Source organism: Heterodontus francisci, chromosome 10 (genome assembly GCF_036365525.1).
Source record: "Heterodontus francisci isolate sHetFra1 chromosome 10, sHetFra1.hap1, whole genome shotgun sequence".
In the NCBI taxonomy this organism is placed as follows: Eukaryota; Metazoa; Chordata; class Chondrichthyes; order Heterodontiformes; family Heterodontidae; genus Heterodontus; species Heterodontus francisci.
In genome coordinates, this window is record NC_090380.1 from 56,054,157 (window position 1) to 56,070,376 (window position 16,220).

Here is a 16,220-nt window from a genome sequence, read left to right on the forward strand (position 1 = left end):
GTGGGGGATGGGTGTGAGCTGGCAATGGGATGAAAGTGAATGGGAGTGTTGGCTGCTCAGATGGAGATTTGTGGAGGTGACTGGAGAGAAAGGAATGTGTGGAACTGTAAGGTGTGTCAATCAGAGAAGTGCTGTGCAGGAGAATACTAGGGAAGTCAGAGTGGTAGATGCCACTGAAAGTGGTATGCCATTCACCTTTCCTGACCTAATGAGATAATTAAACCTTTTCTGACATTGAATCCAGATCCTGGGCATCACACTGCTGCTGTTCACAGCCTCTGCTCCTTCCAGCTATGCCTGTTCAGTATGGGTGGCTGTCCTCTTCCTCCCATCCAGAGGAAAGTGCACTTCCTTTCAAACTCTCGCTGCCTCCAGCATGACCCCCAGGGAAGAGTCAAAGAAGGGTGGGGACAGCCTTCTGAGGTCTTCCTTCCATGTTCTTGTCTTCAGTATCTTTCAGAAGCGAGATTTCCTGGAGCCATTCTGACCCCTGTTGGGGTCTCTTTAAATAGAGAGCCTTCATTGACAGTGCAGGTCATCATCATGTTTGCGCCTTGTTTGGTCGGGAAATCCGGAAGCGGGAGACTAATGACATGGCAAAGCACGCTGGCATAAAAAACAGGTTCCTGACCCGTTACAGGACTCCCCGCTGCATGCGGGTCTATTTGGTTAAGATTCTTCCAGTTAACTTTGTTTCTGTCTCCACAGATGCAGTGTTGCCTGCTGACTGGTTGCAGCATCTCTGTTTTTATTTCTTGTAATACAGTCTGTCCTTTGTCACAAATTCTTTTTCTGGTTAAGTTTTTTTATTGGTGAATAAGGAGGATACAGATACTGCAGATAAAATAAATGATTTCAGTAAAAGAAGTACACAGTTCATTATGGTACAATGTTTATATAAGTCAAGTTAATGCCTGTGTCATGGATTCTTAACAGCAGAGTATTATCTTTAAGGAATACAGGGAATAGGGAAGGATGTATGTGAGCAGGGAGATTGAGCAGAACAGGATAGTTGGTTAAGAAATTTAGTGAGGAGTAAATGAGAAATGAGTTAAGTGGATCATTCCATTATTTAATTTCTGTAAGTTGTACACTGGTTTCATTTTTTGATGGGGGTAAAACTAGAAAGGTGCCAGTTCATCAATAGAACTAGCCGAAAATGTGTTACACAGCTGTAAGAAGAAAGAACTTGCATTTGTATAGTTCTTCATCACAGTTCTCAGAAACATAGAATCATAGAATGGGTTACAGGAGGCCATTTGGCCTGATATGTCTGAGCTAGCTCTCTGCAAGAGCAACTCAGCTAGTCCCACTCCCCCATTTCCTTGTTGTCCTGCTTATCCAATTCCCTTTTGAAAGACACAATCGAATCTGCCTCCACTGCACACTCAGGCAGTGCATTCCAGATCCTAACCCCTCGCTGTGTAAAAACGATTTTCTTCATTTCACCATTGATTCTTTTGCCAATCAACTTAAATTGGTGTCCTCTAGTTCTTGGCCCTTCTGCCAATGGGAACAGTTTCTCTCTATCTACTCTGTCTAGACCCCTCATGATTTTGAACACCTCTATCAAATCTCCTCCCAACTTACACCCAAGTCTAGGTTATTAATATATATCAACAAAACCAGTGTCCTTAGTACCATCCATGGGGATCTCACTGTATACCTTCCTCTAGTCTGAAAAACAATCGCTCACCACGACTCTCTTTCCTGTCAGTCAGCCAATTTCTTATCCATGTTGTCACTGTCCCTTTTATTCCTTAGGCATGCTAGCAAAGTTGAAGCCCATCATGTGACGCTTTATCAAATGCATTTTCAAAGTCCATATATACCACATCAAATGATTGCATTTTGCAATTGTCATCACATGCATCAGTGCAAAGGTTACCCCAAACCAAAATTAAATGAATAATCACTCACTGTTTTTGGTAGAGTTTGTTCCCAATATCAGAAGATAATTATATATAAGGAGGGCCATTTGACTCATTTTAATTCATCCATTCAGAAACAGCCTATCGTTCCCCAATTTTGCTTCATGACTCCAGGCTTTTCATCTCCACTACTCTGTCTCAAAGTTTGTTTATATGTTGTATACTCTGTGTGTGAAGAATAATTTCTTGATGTCAGTCCTAAATATGACTTCCAAATAATCCAAATCTCTAACACTATTATTCAGTCTTGTGGCTGTTTGCACTGCTCTAGCTCTTGAAAATCTCCCTTGTGTTTAAGTGATTAGGATTGCACGCTAGTCTGACCAGAACAATGTAATTTCATCACAATTTTTGCTGATTTATATTCTATTTTGGCCATGTAATTTGCCATTCTAATGGTTTTGTTGATTGCTGCTTTAGGTTAGGTAGACATGTTTTGTGTCGAGAAGAATCCTTAGTATTTTACAGCTTCATCCTTGACTGTTCCAACATCATTCATTTTGTCATTTCTGAGCTGCTTCCACCAATTGCATGGCTTCTCCCTGTGAACTATCATTAGCAGATTTTACTCCATCTCATTGAAGTTAAAGTACACAATTTACATATTGTAAAGTTAAACATTTTCTGAACAAATCTACAACTGCCACATTATTCCAAGAAAAAGATGAATATGAAGATTAACTGGTAACTTTTGGTGTTTGTTGTGCACATTTATAAAACAGTAACAGTTTACACTGCTTTTTCTGTTAGGTTGCCAAAGATATAAAACTAGAGACAAACTGAGATTAATCTAAGAACTGTAATAATCTACCATCAATACATAGACTATATTGTACGAAAATGATACTGCACATGAAACTGAAAAGCAATTGGCCAATACAGGTTTTCTTTGGGACTGTAATAGAAATGAAGTTTTTATATATAGATACATAAATGTATATAAATGACTATAAAATGTTTTACTCAATAACACAAAAGGCCATCCTCTCGTAACTGAACTATGGCATTGGTATTAGCCCACTCTGATGGTGAGGTGAAAGGGGGAGGGGTTAAAAACAGGAGACATGTCCCCAATCCACTGCATGTGCCCTTTCACAGTGGCCAATTTTGTGACAATGTCCCGCCATGGAGAGTAATTAAGAGCCTGATTTTAAATTAACATTTGCTGGCTGGGAAACCCAGCTGTAAAAGGAAGGTGGGAGTTGCCGCATCAAGAAGCTAAGTGTCTTTTACAGCATTCTTTGTAGGCTAGGAAGAGCGGGTGTGCTCCCCTCGGCCCTTCAAGGAAGCCTCTAACCTCCCCTCTACAAATTGCAACCTCTCTCTCTTCTCCTGCCACCGGCGTACCTTCCGCACCTTATCCCTACCAGTCTCACTGTCCTCTCCATGCCACAATCGTGGCCAACCTTCATACCTTCCAAGCCCTGATCTCTGGCCTACCCGCTCCCAATTGTCTGTCTCTCTGTCTCGCTTCTCCCAATATTGCTATAGACCATCCCCAAGAGTCCCCAGCTGCGGCCTCCTGCCACTGGTTTTCCAACATGGTGGCTAGGCAGCCTATCAATTGGTCAGCAACTTGGCATGAGATAGAAGAGAAACATTCTAATAAGTTCCTACTGCTAAATTCGGCAGGACCTCCATGTCGCCGGCCTCAATGCATTCGCCCTTCTCCACACCCTCCCTGCCTCCCCATAAATATTAGGGTCATTGGTTCTGATGGTGACCTTTTCAAGATGGATTATAGCAAATCAGAGAGATTTTATGAAAGGCTAATACTTAACATGTGAGGGCAAAATTTGAATCACCAAGATCACATTGAAATACTCATTATACTCATGTTGTGTTCATACTTGTGATATTTTTATACTCATCAGTACTTAGAGGCAGATTGACGCCTTCAGCACCCCACAATCTAAGCTTCCAAGCTTAGCCAATGCTAATGTTGACGTGAGCCACATAGGACAAGGGGGGAAAATCAAAGGGACAGGCTCTCATTAAGCACTTCCTAATGGGTAGCGAAGAATTGTTTTTTAAAATCTGTCACTGCCCTTAATGGAGCTGATTCCCTTCTGTGAATAATTTATGTTCTTCTCATTTATCTTTTGACTTAGTAACATATTTAGGGCAGTATTTAACGTACATGATGAATGATAGATTGGCACAATGTCAAAGCAGCAGAAAGTTCAAGACAACATTTTAAATTCTCATGGGGAAACAGTCGGCTCAAACACTTTGCAATCACTGTTTGCCTCCTATTATACTTCACACTTAAAATTATTAAAAGCAAAATACTACTGATGTTGGAAATCTGAAATAAAAACAGGAAGTGCTGGAAATAGCAGGTCTGGCAGCATTTTTGCATGTACAGATTTTGGGCTGGATCTTGTTTTCCCCCAGGCGTTGGGTTCTATGGTGGGGGGGCCTGAAGATGGCTCCGAATGAGGCCTGCCACGGACGTCGACGCCCTGAGGCCCTGGCCCGACCCACCTGGCGACAGCGAGGCTCGTGGTGGCCCTCCTGGCGACAGGACCACCATTTAAATGTTCAAATCAATAAAATTAATTAACTAACATACGCTTACCTGCGATCTTGAGGGCCCAGCGTGATCTTCAGCGCGGCGGCCGGCAGACCTGCGTCTTCAAATCCCCGTCTGGGGAAAGGTGGTGCCACATGTTTGGGGAGTGGGGAGGAGGAGGTAAGATTTTTAGTGCGGGAGGAGAGAACGGAGTCAAATAAACAGAATGGGTGTAGGGGATGGTTGGCAGGGTTGAACTGTAAACTTTGTGCAGTTTGAAAGGGGAGGTGAATTAAAGGTCAGATGTTAAAGGTAAGTGTTTTTGGTGGGGGGATGGGAAAATAGTTAATGTAATTGTTATTGGGGGTGGGAAAGGGACATCAGAAAATTATTTAATTTTGGGGGCTCTGTCTTTAAAAATTTAAATTAGGCGGCAGGGCTGGCTGCCCTTTAGAAATGGTGCCAGTGCCTGCGCACAGGCAGCTGACGCCATTGCCAGGGACAGACAGCCTGCCCCCCTCCACAAGATTAGGGGATTGGGTCGCCCCGGCTATTTAAATGAGGCCCAATGCTTAAGATCGCGGCGGTTCTTTAGGTCGCTATTTTCTGAGCTCGCCACCGAGATCTTAAAATCCAGCCCAATTCAAATCCTAAAGCTTCTGTGTAGCAAAGGATGAAGGCTTATCAATTTAACATTTTACATCTTGATTAAAAACAACAAAGATTGCATGAAAAGGCAGAACAGACTGTCGATTTTCTTATTGTTCAGAGCTAGTGTAATTAACTGTTGCATAGATCCTGGCAGACTGCTATATATAGTACTGTATTTTTGTGAGATTGAGCAGTATTAGAAATTGATCTGTTGGGTTGGCATTCTTTGCCCCTTTCATATTTGCACTATTAGAAATCTTTGTTATAATTTGTCAAGTATTATATCTAATCACTCTTGTTTACCACACCCTGAAGATATTTCATTGCTAACAATGTACAAATATATCATCAATCTTATAACTGACAACAATACAATTAAGCCTCATTTTTATAAACTCCTGGGGACCATTAATGTCTTTTTATCAAGACTTTACTAAGGTGTCAGCTCTTCTCTAAATTGCATCATGGCAAACTCACTGGGACATATAACAGATCTTGTTATAATGAGAGGTATATAATAACAATGTATAAGAAAAGGTTCCGCTGTCAGACAACAAAATATGTTTTCCACCATATGTCCTATAATTTAAAAAAATGTAAGAGCTTGCATCTGTCATGAACTCAGAACATACCAAAATACTTCATTGCGAAGAAGGATTCATGAAAGGGATTGGTCAGGTAGCTTAGCCAGTGAAAAATGTTAAATCTCTTTTGCAACTGAGAATGAATTTCTACTGAAAAGTTTTGTTATACATTTGTACACAAAGAAAAAAATTTCTTTGCTGAGCCATGCCTTAATCCATTAGAAACTTTCTGTTGATCAGCAAATTGGCCACAGAATTCTTATCAATAGTTGTCATTTCTGAATCTGTGCCAGTGAATACAATATGAAACCATTAGAGAACACAGCCAAAAAAATGAGCTGTCATTAAAAAGGAAGAATGAGAGAGCATCTGGAAACAGGTTCATTCTTTATTGATCTGTAACATGATGAAAGAAGCACAATTAAAATATATGGCACAGATGGGTATCACAGCATCTATTGCTTTGTAAAATAGACAAGGAGCCTCCCCTTTATGTTGCAGGGTATCAGCAAAACAAAACACTCAACTGCAAACATTCTGGTATATCCCTGACTTAATACATGGCAACCATCCTTCTTGAAAGATGATGCAAGTGCCAAAGCAGTTACTTCTCCATGCTGCAACAGCATGAGTGGCCAAGAGTCTGTTTGACGAGCGATAGGTGGTGCAGGTATAAATTGCAGAGTGAGATTGTGAGGCCACACAGTGTTACGCTTGAAGCTTGATATGCTATGCTCTTTGCTCATCTCTTTCCTCTGCTCAGCCACCTCTCTTCAGCCTCTTTGTGTCCCTCATACAGCACAGCCCTCCATTATGGCTTGCAGATAGGCACATCTGCCTAGCTTATGGTATCGATGTTCAAAGATTTCAAGTTTCTCTTCGAAACATCTTGACACCTGTAGTGATTTTAATATTTCAATCAGATTTGACTGCAACCAATATATTGGCTATGTTGAGTTTAATCATAGTTTAAGACTGCATATAACACACTAGTTCGACAGCAAAGGTATACTATCTTGACAAGTAATGAGTACCAGTCCAGATTGGGCAGGATGGCTGGCATGCGTGAACAGCTCTTTATTTAATCTTTCTCTTTTCTCAGTGTCTCATGTCTTCATGACTTTTGAAACTTCCCAAGAATGTTAGCATAGATCTACCCTTCAGAGTTTCTCTCCACTGCCTACTGCACTGAGGTTACCCAAAGTCTCTTACTTTATACCCATTTTCAGGGGTGGACCTGGATGGATTATTGACAGACCTTATGATCCTATAAATATTTACTTTACTTTGAAATACCCTATAAAACATTGAGTTCTTTGTCTAAACCATGGTTAAAATAAAACACCTCGAATGCCATTCACCTGCCATTAGCTTCTTAAGCCTTCAAATGTACCTTCTGCCCTTGATCAATTAGGCATAGGCCTTACATCAGCCTTTCCTTATCTCGTCTCAAGCTGTTCTCCCTGATTATTTGCATCCTCCCCCAAAAACATTCCACCTCCAGTCTTCAAAGCTAACTTGCAGAAGTTTCATTATTTGTATCTGTTCCACAAATTATTTATGTCTAAGGCTGTTTGTAAGGCCTTGTTAATGAGCTATCTAGAACAATGATTCAGTTCATCTGTTCTTATTTCTTATCAGACTATTGAATCATAGTGTTGTTCACTAAAGTAACTTCTTTCTACGTCCACACACTAATTAACTTACGTATTTCAGGAAGCATCTTAATTAGGCAAGTTTCCAGGCTAGGTACAGTTGTCATCACCTAAGAATAATCATTCCACTAGCTTTGTTTCGAATGAAACAAAACCTTAAGCAGTTTCCAGAAAAACAAAACTTACAGCACTATCCTATTCCTTTACCTATTCCAGGTTGACTACTAAATCTAATTCACCTAAACCTTGCTTGACACTGTGGCCTCGAAGAAGTTGTAAGTTCATTTTAATACTCCCATCTTCCAAGACATTGTCAGCACACCATATGCCATGATCGCTGTCTTCTTTAGACTGATGCTTAGTGCAAATTCATCACAAGCTAACAATTAGATGGGCTCCGCTATTTCAGCATTTCGATATTTTGTTGTTGAAAATATCATCAAATCTTAAGTTACTTTGTCAACTGTGCTCTGATGATTAGAAAGATCCAACATCGGCATTGAAGGGAACATTTACTCTGTTTTATTATAAATATTGGAAACTTAACCAATACTTAACCAATTCCAGCCTCTCATCCACCCCTCCCGTGCCATCTGCTCCCTCCAATGCCATCCCCATCCAATGCCATTCCAACCTTCCTATGCCATCCCCTCTGTTCCATGCTGCCCCATCCCTGCCATCCGTATGATGCCATCCCCTCCTCCCACTCCTTCCAATGTAGAATTTTCTGTGCAGTGATACTATAATATTGCACTTAAACAAATTATCATGCAATTTCCCCCTCATACCCAGAAAAGGGAAGAACCTTGTACCTAGATTTGAATCTTGGTCATAGAAGTGCAGGTCAGTGTGCTAACCCACTGTGCCACCACATTCCTCAGCTGTACAGCATTTTGTTGACAAAACATAAAGCCTATATATTTCATGCTGGACAGATTTAGCACCTTTAGAGCTTATACTGATTTCAAACTATTTTTGAGTCCAGCCTATAGTGTACATTTACATGAGTTGACATACCAGATGTGAGTGAGGCTGTGACCTTTTCCCCAGTGTGTATTGCATACTGTATTATAAATTGACTAGCAGAGACCCGCAAAACATTTGCAGTCAAATTAGTATACTTAACCAATTCCAGCCTCTCGACCACTCCCTGCCATGCCATCCCCATCCTATGCCATTTCAACCTTCCCATGCCATCCCCTCCCTCACCTTCCACCCCATCCCTGCCATCCTTCTGATGCCATCCCCTCCTCCCACTCCTTCCATGCCATCCCCTCCCCATGCCATTCCATCCTTCACATGCTATCTCTTTCATGCCATCTCCATCCCACCGCATTTCCATATTGACCCTGATCCTGCAGTCAAATTTGTAATCTTAACCAATCCCATCATCTCACCCACTCCTCCCATGCCGTTTCATCATTCCCATGACATTCCTCTCATGCCATGACATTGCCATCGCATGGCGTTCCCACTGATGTCATTCCCTCCTTCACACTCCTCCCATGCTATCCCCATCTCATGCCATCCCATCCTTCCTATGCCATCCCCATCCCTCCGTTATCACCTTAGTCTCTCTTTATTTTATACTGATTATATTTTATCTCAGTCTCTATTTTTTCCTTTAAATGCTGAGATGTCATACATGTTTTATCCCTATCTGCCTCAAAATCTTTCCAGTACCAATCACCATAGTCTCCTCCCCATGTATCTCCATGTGCACCAGCCACCGTTCATCAAAGATGTGTCATCCCCATTCACCAGGTGTCTTGGATTTTTCTTTTTATTCATTTCATGGGATGTGGGCATCACTGGCAAGTGCAACATTTGTTGCCCATCACTCATTGCTCTTGAGAAGGTGGTGGTGAGCTGCCTTCTTGCACTGCTGCAGTCCATGTTGTGTAGGTACACCCACAATGCTGTTCAGGAGGGAGTTCCAGGATTTTGATCCAGCGACAGTGAAGGAACGGCAATATATTTCAAAGTCAGGATGCTGTGTGGCTTGTAGGAGAACTTGCAGATGGTGGTGTTCACACGCGTCTGCTGCCCATGCCTTTCTAGGTGGAAGAAGTTGCGGGCTTGGAAGATGCTGTGGAAGGAGGCATGGTGAGTTGCTGCAGTGCATCTTGTATATGGTACATACTGCTGTGCGTCGGTGGTGGAGGGAGTGAACGTTTAAGGTGGTGGATGGAGTGCCAATCAAGTGGGCTGCTTTGTCCTGGATAGACAATCGATCAAAAACTGTCACTCAACACACGCTGTACATGAATGTTGATTTTGTGTTCTGTGATTTACCTGAATTACTATCTATCGGCACCTAAAATGTCAGAAATAAAATGTTTAAAGGAATTGTGTGGCATTTTGCTATATTTCGGTCAGTCAAATATCTCTGTTGATTTTTGAATTGTTTGCTGTTAATCATGGTTCTCAATATCTGTACCAGTGTTCATAGGATTTCCTCCTTCGGGGTTTAGCATCTTTCAGTTGCTCAGTTTCTTGTCAGTTGGCTTTTCTTTGTTCCATCTAGGTGATTGCTAGTTCATTATTTTTCTAGCAGTTGTTGTACAGCCAATATCTCCTGCAGGTTTCTTTTGGGGGACTTGGTCAGAAACATTCCCTAACAATTCATTGTGATTTTTTTAAAATGTAGATCAGCTATGCAACCTGTTAGAGTTGACCAGTGGTCAAAAATATTTACCTCCTCCATACTAGCTGTGGCAGCAGCATTATTAGCCTGTGCTATAATGTATGTGTTAAACTTAGAATGTGCACTGTCCTCTTCTACAACAGTAATGTTATTTTGCATCACATTTGAAGTAATACTGTGATTATTTAAAGTAACACGTTTAATAAAAACTATTGGTGATGGTGCAATTGTGTGGCACTTGCAGCACAGTGATCAGGCCACGGAACAAAGGTAAATTCACATACACCATTACACAATCAATGTGTGTTAGACCCTCAGAAGGAATTCCTATCTCTGTCCATTTTGGTTGCTTTGAGCTCAATACCACCTGGAAGCAAAACTGTTGTAAGAAACTGAACTGGAAATAAAAGTTTTGCAATGCAAAAGTATCAGACCAAACAGCAAGAAAACATAATACACAATGAAAATGCCAATAAAACAATATAACTTTCCACTTATAATAAAAAGTGATCTACTCCTTCTAAGAAATGCATTCTTAAAGGCCAGCCACAAGCTGTTGCACCCATTACATATGGGCTGTGGTGCTCTTTGTGTTCTTGCTTTCTTCAGCAATATGGTACCAAAGAATCTTGAGCTGAATGGTAGTTGAAGAGTGGGTTCTTTATTGCAAAGTAACAAGTTTACAAGAGAGCTCCAGAATACACATATGACTAGGTGACCAACACGACTCCACCTGAACTATTACATGTTGGTTGACGTCACTTCCTGTGCTGATGTGTGAAGTACTGAAACTGTTAAAGTGATATCATAACATCCCCTTTCCTAAAATAGAAATACACAAAAATAAAGTAAGCATATAATGAATCAGAATAGTTTTGGACAATATTTACATATGCTCTCATTTCCTTTAGTCGCGTCTCTCTAAAGCGTAGAGGGTCTACTGAGTCAACCTGATCTTGTCACTGTGTAGCTTGGTTAAGAACTAGATTTGTCAACATTTTTCTCTTGACCTGTATGTGTGTTCTAATAATCATTCTGTGATTGAGCATTACACTTGTCACTTTTCTTTGCTACATTCTGTTGATTGGAATGTGGACGTGTTCTCGAAGCAATAGGGTTTTCAGCCACAATGTTGTTCCCTCAGCTTATATCTGTTTCTTCTTATTATTGCCCCATTAGAAATGATAACCTCATATGACCTCGGTTCATTGCAATATAGTTCCAAGTCAGGATGGTGAGTGACTTGGAGGGGAACTTGCAGGTGGTGATGTTCCCATGCGTCTGCTCTCCTTATCCTTCTAGTTAATAGAGGTTGTGTGTTTGGGAGATGCTTTCAAAGGAGCCTTGGCAACAGCCATCTTCCTTTGTGCTAGATATGACTTTAACCAGTGGGGAGTATTCCCCCGATTCCCATTGACTTCAATTTTCCTCGGGCTTCTTGATGCCACACTCAGTCAAATGCTGCTTTAATGTCAAGGGCAGTCATTCTCATCTCACCTCTGGAATTCAGCTCTTTTGTCTCTGTTTGAACCAAGGCTGTACAAAGTGTGGAGCTGAGTGACACTGGTAGAACCCAAATTGAGCATCGGTACGCAGGTTATTGCTGAGTAAGTGCTGCTTAATAGCAATGTCGACAACGCTTTCCATCACTTTGCTGGTGATTGAGGGTAGACTGATGGGGTGGTAATTGGCTAGATTGGATTTGTCCAGCTTTTTGCGGACAGGCCATACCTGGGCAATTTTACACTTTGTCAGGTAGCTGCCATCGTTGTGCCTGCACCGGAACAGTTTGGCTAAGGGTGAGGCTAGTTTCAAATCACAAAACTTCAGTCCTACAGCCAAGATGTTGTCAGGGCCCATAGCTTTTGCTGTATCCAGTGTGTTCTGCCATTTCATGATATCACACGGAGAAGTATGTAGTGATACATTTTTGTGGGAAGAATGAGGAAAGGCAATATGAACTAAATGGTACAATTTTAAAGGGGGTGCAGGAACAGAGAAGCCCAGCTGTGTATGTAAACAATTCTTTGAGGGTGCAGAAGAGATTTACTGGAATGGTACCAGGGATGAGAAACTTCAGTTTTGCAGAGAGACTGAAGAAGCTGGCATTATTCGCTTTAACCTTCTCTGCTTTAAGACAAGATTTGATAGAGATGTTCAAAACCATTCATTCACTGAAACCAATCTAGAACCAGATTCTCCTTATTTACTCTGTCAAAACCATGAATGGTTTTGATAGAGTAAATAAGGAGAATCTGGTTCCAGTGGCAGTAGTGTTGATGACAGAGGACATTGATTTAAGGTGATAGGCTAAAGAACCAGAGGTGACATGACAAAACATTTTTTTTACATAGCGAGTTGTTGTGATCTGGAATGCACTGGCTGAAAGGATGGTGGAAGCAGATTCAATAGCAACATTCAAAGCAAATTGGATGAATGCATGAAGGGGAAAAAGATCTCAGAGCTATGGGGAAATAACAGGGGAGTGGGATTAATTGGACAGCTCTAGCAAAGAGCCAGCGCAGGATTGATGGACAAAACAGCCTCTTCCTTTGCTGCATCATGCTATGATTCTATGAAATCATTCTTTAACCTGCCATATTTCAGGGAGTACAAGCCTGCTTTATGTATTCTTTCCTCATAATCTAATCTTTGGAGCCCTGTTAAATTTCTTGTGAATCTGTGCTCCACTCCTTTCAGGGCCAATATATCCATCCTAAGGTGTGCAGTACCTAGAACAGGATACAGTACTCCAAACGTGGTCTAACCAAGGCTTTATATAGCTGCAGCAAAACTTCATCCCCTTCATATTGCCTTTGTGATATAAAGGCTAAAATTCCATTATTATTTTCAATTATTTTTGTACCTGACCACTACTTTTTAGTCAAATTAGAAAGTGCTAAAAAAAAATACTCAGCAGGTCAGGCAGCATCTGTGGAGAGAGAAAGAGTTAACGTTTCAGGTCGATGACCTTTCATCACAGACCTGAAACGTTGGCTCTGCTGCTCTCTCCACAGATGCAGCCTGACCTGCTGAGTCTTTCCAGCACTGTCTGTTTTTATTTCAGATTTCCAGCATCCACAGTATTTTCTTTTATTACACTACTTTTTAGTGATCTGTATACATGGACCCTTAAATCTCTGTCGACCTCCACTCTTTCTAGCTTTTCACTATTTAAATAATATTCAGTTCTATACTTTTTTGGTACAAAATAGATAATCCCACATTTAACTTTGTTGAAATTGATCTGCCAGTTTTTCCCCACTCAATCAATCAATGTCTCTTTGTAATTTTATGCTGTCATCCACACTACTTACTATGCCAATAATCTTTGTCATTGACAAGCTAGGATATGTGGCTCTCTGTTGTGTTGTCTAAGTCCTTAATAAAAATTGAGAATAGTTGAAGCCCCAGCCAATAATTTTCCTTCAATTCATGAACTTTAATTTTAGCTAACAGCCTCTTATGCAGAACCTTGTCAAATGCCTTTTGGAAGTCCATATAAACAGACATTCCCCAGGTCACTACTTTAGTTAATTCTTCAAAAAATTCAGTTAGATTCTTTGAATTTAGTATGATACAGGAGGAGAAAGTTAAATACTGCACTACTAATCTGCCAAGTCAGTGCAACATTTTCACGTAGTCCTAGCACATGGCTTCCCCTGAATTTAGCAAGTTTAGCTATACTCTGGTGTGTGGTAGATGCAAATATCCTTTGAAGAATAAATATCTGAAAAATTAGGTGATGCCATGCATGTGAGACTGGTATTAAAAATTATGGAATATCATTAGATGGATTTTTTGTACCCTAGAATCATTGTACATCATCATTGCTTGTTAATGTCATACTCACATTCTCTGGCTCTGTGCTCACAGCCCACTGGAAATAATCTGCATCTACATTATGATTTTGGTAACATGCATCGCATTTCCTGTCATTTTTTCCCCAATGGAATTTTTTTTTGATCCAGTGCATGTCTCTTCACAACTTGGAGCCTTAAGATCTACATTCATCCTCGCCTCTCTGCTTTGAATGTTTCTAGTACGTTGGAGTTTGTATCAGAGATGAGGTACACAAAGCTGCTCACAGTATTCTAAATGTGGCACTGCCAATAATCTGTATAAAGTTGAATTAACTGAATTCAATTTATCATCAAATGGTAAATTTCACATTGGCTGGATACTTTCAGATCTCTTCACAGTGCACTTGTTCCAATGTGGATTGCCTTAGAATCATCCACATTAAAATCCACCTGTTTGTAACAGATCCCTATAAATACCATCAAACTCCCCTAACTTGTCACCTGGCTGCACAGCTTAGTACATAAATGACTATTCCTTGGAATCATTTTATATCTACTTTCGAATTTGAATGTCTTCAATTGACTGACCTCTTTTCCTCACTACTTTTGGCTTCTTTCTACCTTTTTCATTATTTTTGTTTGGCCTGTAGATCGCTTTTCACGTCTTTATTTAGTCACAATGTTCTTGTGATATTTGTCCTTCCTCTCGTAGGAATCGGTTTCCTTTCTGTATTTGTTTTGGTGAGTAGAAGTTTGATGAAATATGATAGTGCACTATGAATTTGAGCTATCACTTGAGGTGTGCAGAATGTTGTCTCTTTTTGCTTGGTGGTTTACTTCAGGCACTGGGCCACAAAGTTGCTTGTTCGGATAAAGGAATTCCTAATAGTAGACAAGTTTATTTTAAAAGATCAAATAATACTAACAGGCCACACCTATCCACACTTATTGCTGCCATGTTTGATAGTTCCTCTCTGGAGTACTGTTGAAAAGCTCTTTGCATTGGAACTACGCAACGGTAACTTAAACTATGTTACTTAAAGGCATTGTCTACATCATTATAAAATAAGAGTTAGCACCAGTATTGGCAACAGTGGCAAAATATATTCATTGCAAAAATTAATCTATGCAATTTTAAGGCACTTTGTAAGTAGTAATGTTTTTAAACACCTTAAAATTCATGAGAGTACTCTGTTTTGGCCAGATACTGGTTGTTTTCATGTCACAAATGCTCTGCAAGTGTGCCAACATAAGCTGTTTTGTATGCAATGCATTTTCACAACAGACTGTTGAGCAGTAACTGTGTATAAGGAATTATTTGTTTAATTGACTGACTGGGCTGCATTTCAAAGTGTACCTAAAAACACTGAAAAAGAAGTGAATCTGGCAGAATCTCACTAACAGTCAGGAATTGAAACTGGGAAATCATTCAATAGAATGGTACCACTGGAACTATTTTAATGCTTCTCTGGCATTACCTAACTTTAAGAGTTAAATTATAGTAGCAAATATGCCTGTGCATCACATTCTGCAAAATAAATAATCTGATTTATTCCATCCCTTCCCAATTTGTTGTGGCTCCTTTTGGTACGATGCAGAGAACAGAGGAAAGACTGACTAATACAGCCCCTGGGCATTGCCAGATAAATCCATCTTAGTCATGTTAAGCTAATGCATCTGCTGTGACCTCTGTAAAACATTGACAGTGCATGTATAAATTGATGAAATTCTTCCAAAAAATAATTAGTGACCCTTTCAATTTCTACATTTTCTCCCTGATGAGTAATACACCAATCCAAAAATATACTGGAAATCTACTTAAATGCTGAAATTAGTACAGCAAAATTAAATAATAACAATGTCATATCACACAATCACTTCATTCCATGTTGGTATGCCTATGAAGTTATATATGAATGGTAATTTTTGAAGAGTCAGGAGATTAATAATTTGGGGTTTGATTTGTACCCAAATGTACCCTTTATTTTGGGACAATAACATGGGGTCAAATCTAAATCGGGGGACATAATCACTGACCAACGCAAACAGATGGACCGCTGGGTTGAGCACTACCTAGAACTGTACTCCAGGGAGAATGCTGTCACTGAGACTGCCCTCAATGCAGCCCAGCCTCTACCAGTCATGGATGAGCTGGACGTACAGCCAACCAAATTGGAACTCAGTGATGCCATTGATTCTCTAGCCAGCGGAAAAGCCCCTGGGAAGGACAGCATTACCCCTGAAATAATCAAGAGTGCCAAGCCTGCTATACTCTCAGCACTACATGAACTGCTATGCCTGTGCTGGGACAAGGGAGCAGTACCCCAGGACATGCGCGATGCCAACATCATCACCCTCTATAAAAACAAAGGTGACCGCGGTGACTGCAACAACTACCGTGGAATCTCCCTGCTCAGCATAGTGGGGAAAGTCT